Raw genomic sequence first — 22,369 nt, 5'->3', positions numbered from 1 at the left:
GAAAGATTTCAAATACGAAGAAGGGTTCGCACCCAATGCATCAACTGGTCCGTTCTCTCCACAGGAGATGGCTGACCAAATTTTCAGGTCAATTTTCCTGCTTGCGTTTTAGATTTCCAGTCTTTACAGTTGCTATTTTCCGCTCCATTCTGTTTCACTGGAGCTGTTGTGGAGGCTCCTCATAAACACAGATAAAGCAGCAGGCTGATTAGCAACAGAGCCTGGTGACTAAAGGACAGGGAAACAATCAGTCAAACAGATATATAGTCAAAGCTTTCAGCTGCTTGCCAAATTTCTCCGACAATGTTCTGTCCTCCGTTCCTCTTCTGTCAACCTCTTGTTGGAGTCCAGATCCACAGCCACCCAATCACTCTCTGCGACCCTCAGCTGCGTGGTCATCAATCATGTGGGAGCTTTGATGATAACTCTTGGCAGAGCACAGGGTGTCATGGCTGAGTTCGATTGATCTTCACCTGCTGATGTGAGCTGTTATGATGTCTTTGTTATCTCCATACGATTCCAATGCCATTCTCTCATCTCCTCCCCTCTGTATATTGAGTTCATTTGAAACCCTGCTGCCCAAAACCTAAATCGCACCAACTTCCTGTCACTCCTGCTCACGCTGACTTACTTTCTGGTCCAGCAACACCTCAAGTTTCATAGATTATCATAGAATTTACAGTGCAGAATTGCAAACTCTCATCCTGATCTTTGAATCCGTCCATGGCCTCACCCCTCCATATCTTCATAATCTCGTCCACCCATTGCAACCCTTTGATTTCTCTGTGCTCCTCGAAATCTGGCTCCTTGAGCGCCCTCAATTTCCAAGGTACTTGTGCGTCCAGCTGCCTTGGGCCTAAGCTCTGGAATTCCTTCCCTATTCCACCTTGTTGTCCCTTTCCTCCATTAAGGCACTCTTTCAAATCTCCCTCTTCGGCCAATCTATCTTCAGCCAACCTGTCTGAATGTGTGTCTCTGTGTTAAATCTTGCTACTGCTTCTCTCAGGTGCCCTGAAATGCTATGGAAATGCTCATGGTATTCTTCACGTCTGGCAAAGTGCAATCTTAATTTTTTAAAATTGAATTCACATTCCTCCATCTGCTGCGGTGGGATTCAAACCCAGGTCCCCAGAACATTACCTTGGGTTATTAGACCAGCGAAAACACCATTGCACCACCGCCTCCTTGGAGCTAGTGAATGGCAGCGAGCAACCTGGACCTTGGCTGATTTCCCAATCCCCCAACCTGTGGTTGTTGTCATCCCTCCAAGATCAGCACAGATCCTGGGAACAAACCAGGGTCTTTGACAGTCCACACATCACCAGAGTTTTTGCCAGGGTATCCTCCACCTTTCTTTCTCAAAACAGTTTTCACACTCTTTTCTCCAGAGGCCTCTATAAACAATATCTCACATCAATGACACCAATCACCTGACAAGCATTAACATTTAGACTCTCAAATTGATTATACTTATCTATTTTTATCTTTATATTCCTTTTATTCTTTGGAGGTCTCACCCAGGGCCCAAGATGCAGTGGGACTTTGAACAATTTCCAGAGGATGTGAAAATTTTACAATGGCCTTTCAAGTTAGTTTTTGCAGGGGCTTACAGCACTAGCTATAAGAACAAAAGCAGTTGTTGAAGCCTCACCAGATCTACAGACAGGTAGACATGTATTTCAAGTTACAGTTATTAAACCGAGTATATGGCTGCTGCTGCTGCTCCCTCCATAACTATCATCCCAGTACAAAGGAACTCACTGTTTGTGAAGGGCTATGGATGCTTCTGAGCGGTGTGATAAAACACCACATCGATGCAAGCCTTTTTCTCTGCTATCTGGAAACACTTCATACTCCTTCCTGGTCATGGGTATTTTTAAACTGAATGTTATAAGTATCACTCGAGTGGTGTTAAAATTTGGATACCACCCCAAGGACGCTGAGAGTTTTTTTTCTCTCTGTGGTGAAGGAATTTAGCCAAGGCAGAGACACAGGGAAAAAGTTAAAGATAACTGAGGCAAACAAAAAGAGAGAAGATAAAGATGAGAGTGAGTGAGACCGAAAGGAGAACGAGACCTAGAGATTGTAATAAAATCGGTGCCGAGGCAAGAGAACGCGCAAAAATGGACCAGGAGAAGGTTCAGATTCGGGAGATCAGGGGCGAAATTCTCCCAAAACGGCGTGATGTCCACCGACTGGCGCCCAAAACGGCGCCAATCAGACGGGCATCGCGCCGCCCTAAAGGTGCGGAATGCTCCACATCTTTGGGGGCCGAGCCCCAACATTGAGGGGCTAGGCCGACGGCGGAGGAATTTCCGCCCCGCCAACTGGTGGAAACGGCCTTTGGTGCCCCGCCAGCTGGCGCGGAAATGACATCTCGGGGTGGCGCATGCGCGGGAGCGTCAGCGGGCGCTGACAGTTTCCCACGCATGCACAGTGGAGGGAGTCTCTTCCGCCTCCGCCATGGTGGACACCGTGGCGGAGGCGGAAGGGAAAGAGTGCCCCCACAGCACAGGCCCGCCCACGGATTGGTGGGCCCCGATCGCGGGCCAGGCCACCCTGAGTAAGTTGGCACGGGTGCAGGGCACAGATTAGTTATAGGGGCTAAAGTACGTAGAACATAGAACATAGAACATTACAGCGCAGTACAGGCCCTTCGGCCCTCGATGTTGCGCCGACCTGTGAAACCACTCTAAAGCCCATCTACACTATTCCCTTATCATCCATACGTCTATCCAATGACCATTTGAATGCCCTTAGTGTTGGCGAGTCCACTACTGTTGCAGGCAGGGCATTCCACACTCTTACTACTCTCTGAGTAAGGAACCTACCTCTGACATCTGTCCTATATCTATCGCCCCTCAATTTAAAGCTAGGGCCCCTCGTGCTAGACATCACCATTCAAGGAAAAAGGCTCTCACTGTCCACCCTATCCAATCCTCTGATCATCTTGTATGCCTCAATTAAGTCACCTCTTAACCTTCTTCTCTCTAACGAAAACAGCCTCAAGTCCCTCAGCCTTTCCTCATAAGATCGTCCCTCCATACCAGGCAACATTCTAGTAAATCTCCTCTGCACCCTTTCCAATGCTTCCACATTCTCCCTACAATGCGGCGACCAGAATTGCACGCAATACTCCAAATGCGGCCGCACCAGAGTTCTGTACAGCTGCAACATGACCTCATGGCTCCGAAACTCAATCCCTCTACCAATAAAAGCTAACACACCATACGCCTTCTTAACAACCCTCTCAACCTGGGTGGCAACTTTCAGGGATCTATGTACATGGACACCGAGATCTCTCTGCTCATCCACACTGCCAAGAATCTTACCATTAGCCCAGTACTCTGTCTTCCTGTTATTCCTTCCAAAATTAATCACCTCACACTTTTCTGCATTAAACTCCATTTGCCACCTCTCACCCCAGCACTGCACCTTATCTATGTCCCTCTGTAACTTGTAACATCCTTCCGCACTGTCCACAACTCCACCGATTTTAGTGTCATCTGCAAATTTTCTCACCCATCCTTCTACGCCCTCCTCCAGGTCATTTATAAAAATGACAAACAGCAGTGGACCCAAAACAGATCCTTGTGGTACACCACTAGTAACTGGACTCCAGTCTGAACATTTCCCATCAACCACCACCCTTTGTCTTCTTCCAGCTAGCCAATTTCTGATACAAACTGCTAAATCACCCTGAATCCCATGCCTCCGTATTTTCTGCAGTAGCCTACTGTGGGGAACCTTATCAAACGCTTTACTGAAATCCATATACACCACATCAACTGCTTTACCCTCATCCACCTGTTTGATCACCTTGTCAAAGAACTCAATAAGGTTTGTGAGGCACGACGTACCTTCACAAAACCGTATTGACTATCTCTAATCAAATTATTCCGATCTCTTATAAACCTTTCCAAGATTTTGCCCACAACAGAAGTAAGGCTCACTTGTCTATAGTTACCGGGGTTGTCTCTACTTCCCTTCTTGAACAAGGGGACAACATTTGCTATCCTCCAGTCTTCTGGCACTATTCCTGTAGACAAAGATGACTTAAAGATCAAAGCCAAAGGCTCAGCAATCTCCTCCCTAGCTTCCCAGAGAATCCTAGTATAAATCCCATCCGGCCCAGGGGACATATCTATTTTCACAGTTTCCAGAATTGCTAACACCTCCTCCTTATGAACCTCAAGCCCTTCTAGTCTAGTAGCCTGAATCTCAGTATTCTCCTTGACAACATTGTCTTTTTCCTGTGTGAATACTGACGAAAAATATTCATTTAGCACCTCTCCTATCTCCTCAGACTCCACGCACAACTTCTCGCTACTGTCCTTGACTGGCCCTACTCTTACCCTAGTCATTCTTTTATTCCTGACATATTGATTAGAAAGCTTTCGGGTTATCCTTGATCCTACCTGCCAAAGACTTCTCATGTCCCCTCCTGGCTCTTCTTAGCTCTCTCTTTAGGTCCTTCCTACCTAACTTGTAGCTCTCGAGCACCCTAACCGAACCTTCATTTCTCATCTTTACATAAGCCTCCTTCTTCCTCTTGACAAGTGTTTACACTGCTTTAGTAAACTACGGTTCCCTTGCTCGATCACTTCCTCCCTGCCTGACAGGTACATACTTATCAAGGACACGCAGTAGCTGTTCCTTGAACAAGCTCCACATTTCCATTGTGCCCATCCCCTGCAGTTTTCCTCTCTACCCGATGCATCCTAAGTCTTGCCTCATCACATCATAATTGCCTTTCCCCCAGATATAACTCTTGCTCTGCGGTATATCCCTATCCCTTTCCATCACTAAAGTAAACGTAATCGAATTGTGGTCACTATCACCAAAGTGCTCACCTACCTCCAAATCTAACACCTGTCCTGGTTCATTACCCAGTACCAAATCCAAAATGGCCTCGCCTCTCGTTGGCCTATCTACATACTGTGTCAGGAAACCCTCCTGCACACATTGGACAAAAACGGACACATCTAAAGTACTCGAACTATAGCGTTTCCAGTCAATATTTGGAAAGTTAAAGTCCCCCATAACAACTACCCTGTTGCTTTCGCTCCTATCCAGAAGCATCTTTGCAATCCTTTCCTCTACATCTCTGGAACTTTTCGGAGGCATATAGAAAACCCCTAACAGGGTGACCTCTCCTTTCCTGTTTCTAACCTCAGCCCATACTACCACAGTAGACGAGTCCTCATCAAACGTGCTTTCTGCCACCGTAATACTGTCCTTGATTAACAATGCCACCCCTCCCCCTCTTTTACCACCTTCCCTGAGCTTACTGAAATATCTAAACCCCGGCACCTGCAACAACCATTCCTGTCCTTGCTCTATCCATGTCTCCGAAATAGCCACAACATCTAAGTCCCATGTCGTAAGTTCACCCACCTTATTCCGGATGCTCCTGGCATTGAAGAAGACACACCTTAAACCACCTTCCTGCCTGCCGGTACACTCCTGCAACTTTGAAACCCTACTCATGACCTCACTACTCTCAACCTCCTGTATACTGGAGCTACAATTCAGGTCCCAAGCCCCTGCTGAACCAGTTTAAACCCTCCCGAAGAGCATTAGCAAATTTCCCCCCCAGGATATTGGTACCCCTCTGTTCCAGGTGTAGACCATCCCGTTTGTAGAGGTTCCACCGACCCCAGAATGAGCCCCAATTATCCAGAAATCTGAAACCCTCCGTCCTGCACCATCCCTGTAGCCACTTGTTCAAATCCTCTCCCTATTCCTCGTCTCGCTAGCACGTGGCACGGGTAACAACCCAGAGATAATAACTCTGTTTATCCTAGATCTAAGTTTCCACCCCAGCTCCCTGAATTCCTGCCTTACATCCCTATCCCTTTTCCTACCTATGTCATTGGTACCTATGTGGACCACGACTTGGGGCTGCTCCCCCTCCCCCTTAAGGATCCCGAAAACGCGATCCGAGACATCACGGACCCTGGCACCTGGGAGGCAGCACACCAACCGCGAGTCTCTCTCGTTCCCACAGAATTTCCTATCTATCCCCCTAACTATGGAGTCTCCAATGACTAATGCTCTGCTCCTCTCCCCTCTGCCCTTCTGAGCAACAGGGACAGACTCTGTGCCAGAGACCTGTACCCCATGGCTTACCCCTGGTAAGTCGTCGTCCCCAACAGTATCCAAAGCGGTATACATGTTACTAAGGGGAACGATCACATGAGATCCCTGTCCTGACTGCTTCCTCCCAGCCCCTCTCACCGTCATCCATCTATCTTTATTCTTCGGAGTAACTACATCCCTGTACCTTCTATCTATAACCACCTCTGCCTCCCGAATGATCCGGAGTGTATGAATCGGGGGTGGCCCGCCGATTCCCGCCCCCGCCCAAATTTTCGGTGCCAGAGAATTCGGCGGCAAGCGGGGGCAGGATTCACGCCGCCCCCCGCCGATTCTCCAACCCAGCGGGGGGTCGGGGAATCCCGTCCCAGGAGAGTAACATATAAGTAAACACTTTAAAAACCAACAGCATTTTTATGGGTTTAATGGATATACTCAGAGCACCAGTGACAGATTTGAATCTTCCAGGACACTTGCACTGGTACAGAGGAGCTGCACCTTTTTTCAACACTTGAACTGGGCAGTTTGCTCTTGAAGCACATCACATAACAAATTCATTACGGGGTGCCTATTGTTCCCTAAAGAATCTCCTTTGAAGGACAACACTGCAGGTTCAGTTCTACACTGGACTGTCACTAAAATCCAATACAAGATTCAAACTCATACGAACTCTGAGCAAAACGTCCTCCCAAATAGTCAAGCTGACATAGAAACAATTATTTTGGGGGAAAGTTGATGATTGCATGACACAATGGGATTCAATCCCTTTCAAACTTCAGTTACCTCCCCTAATCTGGGGCGTCATTCTCCGACCCCCCAGAGGGTCGGAGAATGGCCGTTGGCCGCCGTGAATCCCGCCCCCGCCGGTTGCCGAAGTCTCCGAAGGGAGAAAGTCGGCGGGGCGTTAATGTCGCCGCTGCCGCGGAGAATGTCACGGGTCTGCGCAAGGCAGCCGATTTTCAGCCTGCCGATATTCTCCCTTCCGGATGGGCCGAAGTCCCGTCGACGTGATGACCGTTCACGTCGACGTAAATTAAACCTCCTTTTCATCGGCGTGACCCGGTGCTCCAGGCTCACGCCGATCAGCGTAGAGGTGAGTGACGGCCTGGGGGGTTGGCTCTGAGCAGGCGATGGCGTGGCCGCAGTCTGAATGCGTGAGGAGAGGTGTGTCTCGGGTTGTGTGTGTGTGCGGCGGGGGGGGGGGGGGGGGGGGGGGGGGGTGGTTAGAGTAGGCTGGGCTCCGGGGGAGTGCCGGGAGGGGGTCCGTGCCGGGGTGGAGGTTGGGGGGGGGGTCCGTGCCGGGGTGGAGGTTGGGGGGGGGGGTCCGTGCCGGGGTGGAGGTTGGGGGCGAGGGTCCGTGCCGGGGTGGAGGTTGGGGGAGGTCCGTGCTGGGGTGGAGGTTGGGGGGGGTGGTCCGTGCCGGGGTGGAGGTTGGGGGGGGTCCGTGCCGGGGTGGAGGTTGGGGGTTGGGGGGGGTCCGTGCCGGGATGGAGGTTGGGGGGAGGGTCCGTGCTGGGGTGGAGGTTGGGGGGGGGTCCGTGCCGTGCCGGGGTGGAGGTTGGGGGGGGTTTGTGCCGTGCCGGGGTGGAGGTTGGGGGTTGGGGGGGGTTCCATGCTGGGGTGGAGGTTGGGGGGGGGGTCCGTGCTGGGGTGGAGGTTGGGGGGGGGTCGTGCTGGGGTGGAGGTTGGGGGGGGTCCGTGCTGGGGTGGAGGCTGGGGGGGGGTCCGTACCGGGGTGGAGGTTGGGGGGGGGGGGTCCGTGCCGCGCCGGGGTGGAGGTTGGGGGGGGGTCCGTGCTGGGGTGGAGGTTGGGGGGGGGTCCGTGCTGGGGTGGAGGTTGGGGGGGGGGGGTCCGTGCCGGGGTGGAGGTTGGGGGGGGGTCCGTGCTGGGGTGGAGGTTGGGGGGGGGGGGTCCGTGCCGGGGTGGAGGCTGGGGGGGGGGGGGTCCGTGCTGGTGTGGAGGTTGGGGGGGGGTCCGTGCCGAGGAGGGGGATGGGAGGGCAAGTGAGTTGGTCCACCTGGCCAGGTGCCAGCCTCCAACAGTTGGACCCATGCGGTCCATGCCACCTGGCTGGGGGGAGGAGGGGATATGGGCAATGATGACATGTCGTCGTTCCCCTCCCCCCCACCAGGCCGTCATGTTTTCAGATCATCCAGCGATGTTGGCCGCCATGGTGGCAGCCGCTCATGTCTATGTTGCCCTGGATGAGGAGGAGGAGGAGGAGGAGCGTGCCAGAGAGGCGGCGCAGGCTGCCGCAGAGGGGCAGGCGGCAGCCGCCCAGGCTGGAGGGACACCTGACCGACAGGACGACGAGGGGGAGGAGGACGTCGCGGCCCCATGGCAACGGAGGCACCCGAGGGCGCCCCGTGTGTACCGGCCCCGGCAGTCATACCAGGACCTCACGGACCGGGAATGCAGGAGGAGACTCCGGATGAGCCGGGAAACCGTGGCACACATCTGCCACCTGCTGGCACACCTGTCACCGCGTGGCACTGGCGGGGGACACCCTCTCGCCGTGTCCGTCAAGGTTACGGTGGGCCTGAACTTTTATGCAACGGGGTCATTCCAGGCACCGAGTGGGGACCTGTCCGGCATATCGCAGACATCGGTGCACCGGTGCATCCGGGCAGTGACAGATGCCCTATATGCCATGGCGCACCGCTACATCCGCTTCCCCGTGGACCGGGCCAGCCAAGATGCCCGGGCCGTGGGCTTCTCTGCCGTGGCCGGGTTCCCCATGGTCCAGGGCGCGATCGATGGGATGCACGTCGCCGTGCGGCCACCTGCAGATAACAGGGCCGTGTTCACTAACAGCGAGGGGACCTATTCGATGAACGTACAGGTGGTCTGCGACCACCGCATGATGATCCTGCACGTCTGCGCCCGTCACCCAGGCAGTGTACACGACTCATTCGTGTTGTCGCGGTCATCCATCCCCGGCATGTACGAGGGACGCCATCCCCGGCTGAGGGGCTGGTTGCTGGGCGACAGGGGCTACCCATTTCGATCGTGGCTGATGACGCCTATACGGAGGCCACGCAATGAGGCGGAGAACCGCTACAATGATGCCCATGTAGCGACAAGGGGAGTGATCGAGAGGTGCTTTGGCGTGCTGAAGATGCGTTTCAGGTGCCTGGACCTCTCTGGGGGCGCCCTCCAGTATCGGTCAGATAGGGTCGGCCGCATCATTGTGGTGTGCTGCGTCCTGCACAACATAGCCCAGCAGAGGGGCGATGTGCCGCAGGCAGAGGAGGGCGGAGTGGAGGAGCAGCAGGAAAAGGCCCAGTCCTCCCCAGATGAGGGGAATGGGGGCAATGGTCAGGGCAGACGGGGTAGACACAGGCAGGTGGCTGTCCACCGTTACCGGCTGGCCCAGCGGGCACGGGACAGACTGATAGACGCCTGCTTCACTGACTAGATGGGCGTGGGAATCGGGTAGTATGGCCACAGACCGCACACCATGGCAACAGCCGACCACCCACACCCCCCACCCATCCACCCACCCAGCACCCTCACCCCCCTCCCCAACCCCACCCACCCGCATGCACACCCACCCCCCATTGCCGATCCACCTGCGGCACAACGGGCCGGGCTCACACAGTTGCGGGTGGACGCGTGTCTATCGCAGGCCATGGAGGATGATGACAACCCGCCCTGCGATGAGCTCCTGGCTCTACATCGTTGGACTATGTCTGACCCATGGCCACAGTACCACCATCCACCCGGACCATCCCTGCATGCGGCTGTGAGACTGCAGCGCACGGTCCCGTCCTCTGCCTGGGGGATGTTGATGGCGGCCCAGGGGGAAGGGGGCAGACTCACCTGGGGCTGAGGTAAGACCACCCCTCACACACACACTTGCACTCAACGTACATGACACCCCTGCACACTTTGGACAGAGCACAAAGGCAGCTTCGGTAGGTGTAACATTGACTTTAATAACCAAAGGAGTTCATGCACGTGCCCTAGCCCCTAAAACTCATCTGTGCCCTGCACCCGTGCCAACTTACTCAGTGTCTAATTGTTTGGCCTTACGGGCCCTTTGACTACGTCTACGTGGTTCCCCAGACGGTACAGCAGAACAGGAGGTGGACTCCTGTGATTCCTGTCCTCTGACACTGGATCCCTTTGGCGGCCGTTTCCTGGGGCGTCCTGGCCTAGATGGGCCAGGCTGCGGCCCGGGCGACTGGGATGGCGAGCTGCCAGCCTGTCCTGCCCGTTGCCCACCCGATGCACCTGGGACGGAAGGGGGGGGAGTCCGAGGTGTCGCGGTGTACCGGGACCTCCCCTACAGAGGGAGCCGGGACGGACCACACCACCTCCTCCTCCCTCGGGGTGCCCGATGGCCCCCAGGCCTCTACATGGGTGGGGGATGCGAACGGACTGGCCATCCGACGCCCCCCCGACATCTGGCGCTGCCAGTCCTGGAGGCCCGTGCTGGTATCGACAGGGGTCTGCAGGTTTGCAGCCATGGAGCCCAGGGGGTTGGCAAACCCTGTCTGTGACAGTGCGACGCCGGCTCGCACATGGCCACTGGCGCCGATGCCCTCAGCGATGGCCTGCAGAGACTGGGCCATGGCCTGCAGAGACTGGGCCATGGCCTGCTGAGACTGGGCTATGGCGTTGAGCGCCTCTGCCATCTGGCGCTGGCACTGGCTCATGGCCTCCTGTGAGAGGGCAGCCATTTCCTGGGCCACAGACGCCGCCTGCACGGAAGGCCCCAGGCCTCGCAAACCGTTCCCCATGTCTGACACCGTCGCACCCATTGCCTCCACCGCGGACGCCACCCGTGCGGTGTCGGCCTGGGTGGCACGCATGACCAGCACCACTCCCAGCTCCTGGACATGGGTGGACTCCTCCACCTGCGACCGCAGCCGCCGCAAGCCGCCCGTCACCGTCTTCGCTCGTCTCCGGGTCGGTGGTTGCATCGGATCTATGTGTGGGTGTGGTAACTGCAGGAACCCGGGATCCATCTGGGCGGCAGACGTTCGCTTGGGCTGGGCTGCCCTCCGACCGCCCGGTCCCTCTGCTTCTCCTACCTCCACCTGCTGTACCGGGACGGCTGTGTTGTGCGCACCAGTGAGTGTACCAGACGCCTCATCACTAAAGTGCCCAACCGTGGTGAGTGTTTCTGCGATGGTGGAGGGTGTTGGTGACAGCAGTGGCATTGTGTCGTGCTCTTCGTCCCACTCTGAGTCCATGGCACTTTGGGGTGGGGGTTCGTCTCCACCCATCCACTCTGAGTCACTGTCCGGTATTTCGTCTTCCTGGGTAGTGCTGTCCCGGCTAGGGGTGTCCTGGGTAGTGGTGTCCTGGGTAGTGGTGTCCTGGGTAGTGGTGTCCTGGGTAGTGGTGTCCTGGCTCGGATGTGACGGGGGCCTGTGGCTGCCCCCCTCGTCGCTGGGTGGTCGCTCCCGCACGTGACGGGGGTGTCGTCTCCCTGTTGCTCCAGGTCTCTCCGTCTCCCATGGTGTGCGAGGGGCATCCTGCGGGCGTCGCATGCTGGAGGGTCCGGGTCTCTCCGTCTCCCGTGGTCTCCGAGGGGCATCCTGCGGGCGTCGCAAGCTGGAGGGTCCGGGTCTCTCCTTCTCCCGTGGTCTCCGAAGGGCATCCTGCGGGCGTCGCATGCTGGAGGGTGCGGGTCTCTCCGTCTCCTGTGGTCTCCGAGGGGCATCCTGCGGGCGTCGCATGCTGGAGGGTGCGGGTCTCTCCGTCTCCTGTGGTCTCCGAGGGGCATCCTGCGGGCGCCGCATGCTGGAGGGTCCGGGTCTCTCCGTCTCCTGTGGTCTCCGAGGGGCATCCTGCGGGCGTCGCATGCTGGAGGGTGCGGGTCTCTCCGTCTCCTGTGGTCTCCGAGGGGCATCCTGCGGGCGTCGCATGCTGGAGGGTGCGGGTCTCTCCGTCTCCTGTGGTCTCCGAGGGGCATCCTGCGGGCGGTCTGCATCTGCGGGGATGGGTGCCTGGACGTTTGGTCCTGCGATACACAATGAAGCATGCATGGTTAGACATCAGGCAGTGATCAGGTGATACGGGGGAGGGGGATATAGGGGAGGGGGGATATGGGGACGGGCTGTCGGTGGCTCACTCGCTAGTACGCCTCCGACCTCTGCATCAGCAACCTCCCGGTCCTCAGGTCCGCCAGCCAGTTCCAGGGCCCTTTCCTCGTGTTCGGTCAGTGGCCTCTCATCAGCGGGCCCTCCTCCAGTCCTCAGATGCTCCCTATTGTTGTGTGCGCGCTTCTCCTGTGGGGGGGGGGGGGGCAGGGGTAAAAGGCAACAGTGTTAGGCAGGTATATGAATGCACGCCATCGGTTGCGCGTGCATTGCAGAGGTTAAGGTTAGGGCTGGATTCACTTGGGGATATGGGGGAGGGGGGATATGGGGGAGGAGGGATATGGGGGATATGGGGGAGGGGGGATATGGGGAGGGGGGATATGGGGAGGGGGATATGGGGGAGGGGGGATATGGGGGAGGGGGCATATGGGGAGGGGGAGGGGGGATATGGGGAGGGGGGATATGGGGGAGGGGGGATATGGGGTAGGGGGGATATGGGGGATTTGGGGGAGGGGGGATATGGGGGAGGGGGGATATGGGGGATATGGGGGGGGGATATGGGGAGGGGGGGGATATGGGGGATATGGGGGAGGCTCACCCTGCCTGCTCTGACGAGGTCGTTCACCTTCTTGTGGCACTGGGTGCCTGTCCGTGGTGTCAGGGCCACAGCGGTGACGGCCTCTGCCACTTCCCTCCACAGACGCGGCTGTGGCGTGGGGCAACTCTGCGGCCGTGCCCGGGATACAGGGCGTCCCTCCTCTGCTCCACCACGTCCAGGAGCGCCTCCACATCGCGTGACTCGAACCTCGGGGCTGAGCGGCGGCCAGCCATCCAGTCGGGTGTTGCGGTCGGGTGTTCCGGTCGGGTGGGGGGGAGCAGCACGGCCTTATGAGCTGTCACGCAGTGCAGCGCGTATGACGCTGCACAGCGTGAACCACTGCGCAAGCGCGGATCCCGTTACGTCGCTGCTAGCCCATTTCGGGCCGGAGACTATCGACCCATTTTTCCGACGTGACGCAAGTCGGATTTGCGCCGTGTTTTGCGCCGATCGGCGGACTTTCCGCCGATAACGGAGAATTTCGCCCCTGATTTTCCTTATAAAATATTCTTTCCGAGATTCAGCCACAAAAAACTGAATGCAAGATCATTCACTCAATTTTTTGATTGGATTCCAGTTTGGAAGTATGAGGGCATCCGCTTCAAACCAGGATAAGGTGATATAACAGAAAATACATTTTAAACCTTGTGCTTTACATCCCATTACATGTTTAGATACTGTCATATGTTCAAATCTATTACATTTAGGTACTGTCACATATTTACATACTGGTACATGCTTAGATCCAATGACCAGTGAACCTTGTGATAGGCACTCTGGGTTTTACATCACACGTGTGAGGCTAAGAATTCTGGTCAGCAAATGTACAGATGTTTAGTGCAGATGTTCAATATTCCTTTCTGCACTAAACTCCACTGAGATTAACCTGTTTAATACAATTAACTTTACATATATATAAAAAGATCACCCGAACAGGTGCCGGAATGTGGCAACTAGGGGCTTTTCACAGTAACTTCATTTGAAGCCTACTTGTGACAATAAGCGATTTTCATTTCATTTCAAAGAACAAGTCGGATCATGCATTAAGCATATTGAGTGGAGGTGAAATTCCCTTACTCGAATTGCTTCCAGCTTCCCCTTAAAGACTTTTATTCAAATAATATTGTATTTGTGGTCAGTTTCATTTCAATTTATCCAGCAGTAGCTGCAAATTCAAGGCACAGGGAAGTAATTTAGTGGGACAGGCCTTCCCATAACAGATCCCAGAAAACTTTCCAGTATAATTTACCACAATTTTGATGGAGCTCTTGAAGGCTGGGAAAAGGCTGCTTTCGGGGCACGTCTGAATAAGATGCAACTGCTTGCTGAAATAAAAGATTTGCCTGCTGACTGCCAGTCTATTCTACAGATTTGAACAATTCTCAAGTGTGTGTGTGTTGGGGTGGGGGGAAGGTGTGCTAATCTGCAGTTGATTTCTGAAAAATTTCAGCATCTCACAAGCGGTCTACATGGGCTGAGCCTTCAGAAAGAGGGGACATTTTCTAGCTGTTCAAAAGAAAAGAGCTCGTCAGCATAGGAGCTGCTGGTATTTATATGAAGTGTCAATGAATGCAAAGCTCCCCACTGTTGTAAACTGGCCTGTTCATCTGAAGCACTTGATAATAATGTGTTTCCCAGCGAGACTGTGCTCGGCTGGATATGACCAAGAATTCAATAATGAAAATGATGAGCCAGGCCCTTTAGCTCCCCTACTGGCTCATTTGGTAAAGCTGGTGTCCAAGTTAGCTATTTACTTTGAGTCAAGAAGAGACAGTGTTTGGACGGGAAAGCCTGCAGTACGGGAATTTCTTCAACGGATTTGGTGCCGGGTTTCCAGCTGGATTGAGCAGTTGGAAAGCAGCCAGGGAGCAGACATCAGGGCCATAAAAGAAAAAGGGGGGAGGGTTACAGGAAATCATAGGGTCTAATTCAGTGGAGCATGGGATGGGGTGTATTACAGTTACCTTATATAAAAGCAAATTATTGCGGATGCTGGAATCTGAAACAAAAACAGAAAATGCTGGACAATCTCATCAGGTCTGACAGCATCTGTGGAGAGAGAAGGGAGCTAAGGTTTTGAGTCTGGATGACTCTTTGTAAAAGCTTATTAGAACTGGAAGAACCACTCCTGGCCCACAAGCAGTGTTGTAAATCATAGAATCATAAAATCTCTACAGTGCAGAAGGAGGCCATTTGGCCTATCGAGTCTGTACCATCCCTTGGCAAGAGTACCTATGCCCCGCCCCTGCCCTGCCCACACCCCGACCCAACCCTATCCCCACAACCCAGTAGCCCCACATAACATTCTGGACACTAAGGGGCAATTTAGCTTGGCCAATCCAACTAATCTGCACATATTTGGACTGTGCAAGGAAACCCAGATCGAACCCGGGTCCTTGGTGCTGAGAGACAGCAGTGCTAACGACTGTGCCACAGTGCCACCCTAACCTGGCCTCCATGAGCTAATAAGGAAAGGTTTGTTAAAAATGAAGGCACACAGCCTCCTTAAAAGTGTCAATGACAGTCACAGCTCAAACAGCAAAAGTCAAACTTGGTGTAGAAAGTGGACAGTTGATAAAACTTACTCAGAATTGCTGTGTGCGGGTAGGCTAGATTTCAAATGGGCAGTTTGCAGAGTTCTTTTTTCTTTTTTTTAATAGAAATGTTTTTTTATTGACTTTCCAAATTCCCATCCCTCCAAGGAGATAATTTGCAAAGGGGATTCCCGATGGGGACAGGGCCAGAGTAGCCACACTATGATCGCAAAAGGCAGATTGGACCCAGCCCATCGTGAAAACAAGGGGCTCTGCTCCCTGAACAGTGTGCTGGAAATACCTAATGGCAGTGCACAAAAACAAGAGTTCCAGTCTGTTTATTGAACTGCAAATGAATAACCATATGTGTGCTGCAGGAAATTGTTTATGGGCTAAAACAATTTTTTCAAAAAAAGACCGTGGAAATGAGCAACTCAAAAAATTCCAATCACGGAAAATTATTCCAGATCCACTTGAGAGGAAAAAAAACAAGACAGGTATGACTCAGTTTGTGCTATAAAACAAAAAAAACAAAGAGTGGAAGGATTGAGGGGGGAAATGTCTCAAATGAAGAATGGATGAGCAGACACAAACCTAGAACAGAACAGGCCAAGTCTATCCAGAATATATCACTTGAGAAAAGTACTGACGGGATTGTATGTTACCGATTACTACCAAGCAAGCAGCTACCAGGGCAGTTATTGGGATTTCCAAGTAAAACTTCATTGGGTCTTCCAGAGTTTGGAGGAAGGTGGTTGCCATATTCTACTTTGGTTACAAACTACCGATGTCATCTTCAAAGCCCACCTCTCAAGGCTCATCAAGCCCAGTTGCCACAGCATTTCAGTACAAACACATGCTTTACGTACATAGTCCTACATGTATATATTAAAAAAATGAAAATTGTGGATGGACAAACTGGTAAATGACAATCAGGACCAAAAATGTAGCAAGACTGTCACCAATTTTTATTCACAATCCCTTTCGTTGGCCAAGTATAGGACATTGCACTGATGTTCCAGGGTTTGGATAGGATTTGGATGTAACACTCCCACACCTCTGTCACCACATACAAAAGGATCACTCACACACACTCTACCACCATCTTATTTAAGGTGAATGAAAAGATTGGGAAAGTAGAGGTGAGCTTGAAACGGATGGTCCCCAACTGCCCAATAATCCAATTTGAATATCTGCATTACAGTCCAAACGTATACACACTGGTCTGTAATAAAGGTCGAGGATCTTGGGCAGGCATCAGCTCTCTCTCTCTCTCCCAGAGTTGAATTCTCTGTCCTGGATCTGGCAAACAATTAACTGGACAGATCCATTGACCATTCACGGTCTTTGGGTTACAGCGCCTCCCAGCTATTTATTGTACCGTAGCTGCTTTGGTTAGAAGTTATGTGAGGTTTCCAAACAGTTAGATTCTGGGAAAAAGTGTGCACGGAGGTGATCTGCTCCACTACGCACAGGAAAAGCCATTTGCATTTGTACTGAAACAATGATTGCAAACCAAAGCTAAAAATCTGCACCGTACATAAGGACCCATCTGGTTTCAATCTCGCGACCCCCCCCGCCCAATTTTACACCTTCCTCCCCAACCAAACGAGTGACCAACTCTGGATTACGTTAGAAGTCCAAATTCAGAAACTAAAAGTAACGGGGAAAGTTTTCATCGTCACGGTGACATCTTTCGGTCCATCACTAAGGGTAATTCCTACAATACTGATCGCCATCACAAAAATAAAAAATACTGAATCAACATCTGTCAGAAAGCAGGAATCCACGGGAATAAGCTGCAGAATTGCACGACTGCTGGCCATCTTCTTCATTTTGAAACATTTGGCTTGGGGTGAGAAACTCTGCTGATATCCTCAGGCAAACCATATCCATTCTTCACTCCCGATGGACGAGGACAAAGAGCCCCAACAGGACGAGTACTGCATACTTAAATTTTGGATAGTCATTCATCAGGATGGTCACGATACCAATGTACGGTACAACCCACTTGCTCGCCCCACAACATCTTTCTTCTCTAGCCAGTGTTGCCCCTGTTTGTATAGGCCTCGGTCATCAACAGCATTGGTGTCACCTTTTGTCAGAAATGTTATGTCTCCATTTTCTTTCTCATGAATTTTCAGCACCCTGTGTGCTATTGGAATTACTCGTCCTTCAATCAAGAAAACCACAATTTCGCCAACTCAGATGGGATCTTCTACACGGTTGGTCAGGAAGAGAAGGTCACCTCTGTGGAAGGCAGGTTCCATACTCCCACTGAGTACAACTACAATCGGGCTTTCGCTCCCTGTCAGAACCATTAATCCTTTCCAGATCATCAGTGCAGAAGACACAATCATGCCAAAATTCAACACCTGATAATACAACTGCCGCTTGTTCATGCGCCGCACGTCGTTGAGGAAATCCAGCGACATCATCCTGGCCGCCGGCTCTCCGCCGCCTCAAACCCGGTACCGCCGGCTGGGGGGAATTAAACCAACTTTCAATTAAAAGGAATCTTCCCCCCCCCCCCCCCCACCCAGCTCGCACGCGCGGTGCCCCAACCACCGCCGGAACCGGAAACCCCGACCCCAGTTTGCAGAGTTCTACTGGCCAGCTAGACACCTCTGTTGAAACCAACAAGTAGGTGGTGGGTTGGGGTCAGGTTTGATCATTTTCTTCAAACCTCCCACCAAGGTCATAGTTCTGATTCACAATCTGCATTTGGTCTCAGTCAGAATGGAAATAGGGGCAGTGCAATGGGCTTCTGTGGTAGTCACCACTGTTGTATATATCACAAACGAGATGTAATACGGTAAGGCTCCTGTACTACAGGTACAGGGGTAGATCCCTGCCTGCTGGCTCTGCCCAGTAGGCGGAGTATAAATGTGTGTGCTCACCGAACTACAGCCATTTCGGCAGCAGCTGCAGGAGACTACACATCTCTGCATAATAAAGCCTCGATTACTCTCTACTCTCGTCTCATCGTAATTGATAGTGCATCAATTTATTAAGCAGAGATTTTGCAACGATGGATCTCCGCATCAAGCCGGATCACCTGCAGCTGCACCCTCAAGCAGACACCGCCAAGTCGGCCTTCGCACATTGGCGAGCTTGCTTTGAAGCCTGCATCGAATCTGCAACAGAACCACCCTCAGAGGCACAGAAGCTCCAGATCCTGTATACGCGGCTGAGCTCTCATATCTTTCCCCTCGTCCGGGACGCGCCTACCTACGCTGAGGCCATGGCTCTACTGAAAGAGAACTACACTCAGCAGACCAACAAGCTCTACGCCAGGCACCTCCTGTCCACGCGGCATCAACTCCCCGGTGAGTCTGTGGAAGATTTCTGGCGTGCCCTGCACGCACTGGCAAGGGACTGCAATTGCTAGGCCGTTTTGACCGTTGAACATTCCAAACTCCTAATTAGGGACGCTTTAGTTACGGGGATAGGGTCGGCGTATATCCGCCAGCGCCTCTTAGAAGGGGCTATCCTCGACCTTGCGGCGACCAAGAAACTCGCAATCTCACTAACGGTCACCTCCCGTAATGTACAAGCGTACGCCCCCGACCGCACGGCACCCCCCCTCCTGGACATCGTGGACCCCACCAGCGACCGCCCCCAGCCAACCCCAAGCCTGCGCCGCGCAACAGCCAGCCAACCCCAGGGGACCCAAGTGCTACTTCTGCAGAGAGACAAAGCACCCCCGGCAGCGCTGCCTAGCACGGAGCGCACTCTGCAAGACCTGCAGGAAGAAAGGAAATTTTTCTGCTGTGTGCCAGGCCTGCTCGATCGCTGCTGTAACCAGGCCCATTGTTCGTGCACCCCCCCCACGTGCGACCCGTGGGCGCCGCCGTTTTCACCCCGCAATCCACGTGCGGCCTGTGGGTGCCGCCATCTTGCTTGCCTCAGGACACCTGCGGCCCGTGGGCGCCGCCATCGTCCGCCCATCAGGCCTCATGCGGCCCATGGGCGCCACCATCTTCCCCGCCTCAGGACCCCTGCTCGTTGGGCACCTCATCAAGCCGCTCATCTCCTGCCGACCAGCCAGGGGCCTTCCAACACCAGCTACAGCTCGCCTCCATCACGATCGACCAGTCCTGGCCGCACAACCTCGCAACTGCGTCGACGATGGTAAATGTCGATGGCCACAAGACATCATGCCTTCTTGACTCCGGGAGCACAGAGAGCTTCATCCACCCCGATAGGGTAAGGCGCTGCTCCCTCGCGGTACACCCCATTAACCAGAGAATCTCCCTGGTCTCCGGATCCCACTCCGTGGAGATCCAGGGGAACTGCACCGCCACCCTCACCATCCAGGGCATAGAGTTCAGCGATATCTGGCTCTACGTCCTCCCCAACCTCTGCGCTGCCTAGCTACTTGGCCTGGACTTCCAGTGCACCCTCCAAAGTCTAACCCTGAAATTCGGCGGGCCCTACCACTACTTACTGTATGCAGTCTCACGACCCTTAACGTCGACCCGCCTTCTCTGTTTGCAAACCTCACCCCGGATTGCGAACCCGTCACCACCAGGAGCAGATGGTACAGTGCCCAGGACAGGACCTTCATCAGGTCCGAGGTCCAGCGGCTGCTGCGGGAAGGCATTATCGAGGCCAGCAACAGCTCCTGGAGAGCCCAAGTGGTAACTGAAAACTGGGGGGAAAAACAGGATGGTCGTTGACTACAGTCAGACCATCAATCGGTACATGCAGCTCGACGCGTACCCTCTCCCACGCATATCTGATATGGTCAATCAGATTGCACAGTACCGGGTCTTCTCGACAGTGGACTTGAAATCTGCCTATCACCAGCTCCCCATTCGCAAGACGGACCGCCTGTACACCGTGTTTGAAGCGGACGGCCGCCTTTACCACTTCCTTAGGGTTCCCTTCGGCGTCACTAATGGGGTCTCGGTCTTCCAACGGGAGATGGATCGAACGGTTGACCGGTACGGACTGCGGGCCACCTTCCTGTACCTGGATAACATCATGATCTGCGGCCATGACCAGCAGGACCATGACGCAAACCTTTCCAAATTCCTCCATACCGCCAAACTCCTCAACCTAAAGTACAACAAGGAGAAGTGCGTGTTCAGCACCAACCGCTTAGCCATCCTCAATGAGGACTACACGCTCCCGGTGGCACCGGCAACCGAGCCGACGCCTGCATTGCCACCGGGACTGCGGCGCTCACAACGGAGGATCAAGGCACCCGATCGGCTGAATTTGTGAACTTTCCCCAAAATGTTAACCTTAAAATGCATGTAAATAGTTTTCTACCACCCCCGCTGGACTCTTTTTTTAACAGGGGGTGAATGTGGTAGTCACCACTGTTGTATATATCACATACGAGATGTAATAGGGTAAGGCTCCTGTACTACAGGTATGGGGGTAGATCCCTGCCTGCTGGCTCCGCCCAGTAGGCGGAGTATAAATTTGTGTGCTCACCGAACTGCAGCCATTTCGGCCGCAGCTGCGGGAGGCTACACATCTCTGCTTAATAAAGCCTCGATTACACTCTACTCTCGTCTCGTCGTAATTGATAGTGCATCAGCCTCCAGCTCACCATGACGAACGGTCGCCTTATATTAAGGGTCAAGCAGCAGCAGGTATAATGCAAAGATTTGCATTTATATCAAACTGCAGGATGTCCGAAGCCCCTTTGCTGTCAATTAAATACTTTAGAAGTGTGGTCACTGTTGCAATATGAGGAATGCAGTAGCTAATTTGTACCCAGTAAGATTCCACAAACAGTAATATGGTAATGACCAGATAATTTCATGATTGTGGTTGTGAGAATAATATTGACCAGGGAGATTTGCCCTGTTCTTGTTTGAATGGGCAGCATGGTAGCACAAGTGGCTAGCACTGTGGCTTCACAGCACCAGGGTCCCAGGTTCAATTCCCCACTGGGTCACTGTCTGTGCAGAGTCTGCACGTTCTCCCCATGTGTGCGTGGTTTTCCTCCGGGTGCTCCGGTTTCCTCCCACAGTCCAAAGACGTGCAGGTTAGGTGGATTGGCCATGATAAATTGCCCATAGTGACCAAAATGTTTAGGAGGGGTTATTGGGTTACGGGGATAGGGTGGAAGTGAGGGCTTAAGTGGGTCAGTGCAGACTCGATGGGCGGAATGGCCTCCTTCTGCACTGTATGTTCTACATTCTATGAACAGGCCATGGCATCTTTTACATCCACCTGAGAGAAGAGATGCGGTCTCAGTTTAACGTCTGATCTGAAAGGCGGTTCCTCTAACAGTGCAGCATTCTCACAAGAGAGCACTGAGAGTGTCGGCTGAGTTTTGTTACTCCAGTCCCTGGAGTGGGCTTAAACTTACAACCTTCTGACACAACAGTTAGCGTGCAGCCAACTGAGCCACGTCTTACACTTAAACAGTCACAACATGGACGAGGGTAGAAAATAAAACGGCACCCACCAAAACTGCACTTCTCATTTTAAAACAAAAGCAAAAAACGGCAGATGCTGGAAATCTGAAGAAGACTGATAGAAAGTCGAAATGTCAATTCTCCACTGATGCTACGAGGTCTGTTGACTCTTTCCAGCATTTTCTGTTTTTATTTGTCATTCTAAAATGGCTACCTCACTTTAACATGGTACGGAAGAGAATAATACGTTGGAGATTCAGGATTTTGGCCAGTAACAGACCTGCTTAGGGAACAATGTTTGATTTCATGAATTTCTTTCTAATTCAGTCCCCAATCTCAACACTAGTCTATACTGAATGGGTTGACCTCGGGAAGTAATTGTGGCCTATTATCCTTGACCAGGGTGAAGTAACACTTAATTGTTATCCAGTTACCCCGTAAAGCAATCTTTTCATTCAAGGAATCTTATTGCAATTGATCCCAAATCCATCCACACCCAACACACGTACTTTATAGCAAGAGGCACTCTATACATCTCTGGGATATCTCTAGCACAGCAGAGGCAAAATCCCGTACCAGCCTCCCCGAACAGGCGCCGGAATGTGGCGACTAGGGGCTTTTCACAGTAACTTCATTTGAAGCCTACTTGTGACAATAAGCCATTTTCATTTCATTTCAAATGTAAACATCTCTTATTGTTA

The 22,369-nt window shown here is 52.9% G+C and overlaps 1 protein-coding gene and 1 pseudogene across 4 annotated transcripts in view; both read right to left on the bottom strand.

Annotated features, from left to right (window-relative positions):
- Positions 1–22,369, bottom strand: part of LOC140395504 (receptor tyrosine-protein kinase erbB-4-like) — a 1,530,197-nt gene that overhangs the window by 1,123,460 nt on the left and 384,368 nt on the right. The gene's annotated exons all lie outside the window — the stretch shown is intronic.
- LOC140407841 (signal peptidase complex catalytic subunit SEC11A pseudogene) lies at positions 16,962–17,726 on the bottom strand (annotated as a pseudogene).

The sequence above is a fragment of the Scyliorhinus torazame genome, chromosome 2 (genome assembly GCF_047496885.1).
Source record: "Scyliorhinus torazame isolate Kashiwa2021f chromosome 2, sScyTor2.1, whole genome shotgun sequence".
NCBI classification, from domain to species: Eukaryota; Metazoa; Chordata; class Chondrichthyes; order Carcharhiniformes; family Scyliorhinidae; genus Scyliorhinus; species Scyliorhinus torazame.
Note: the sequence above shows the minus strand (reverse complement) of the source record. Positions and strands in the feature narration are given on the sequence as shown.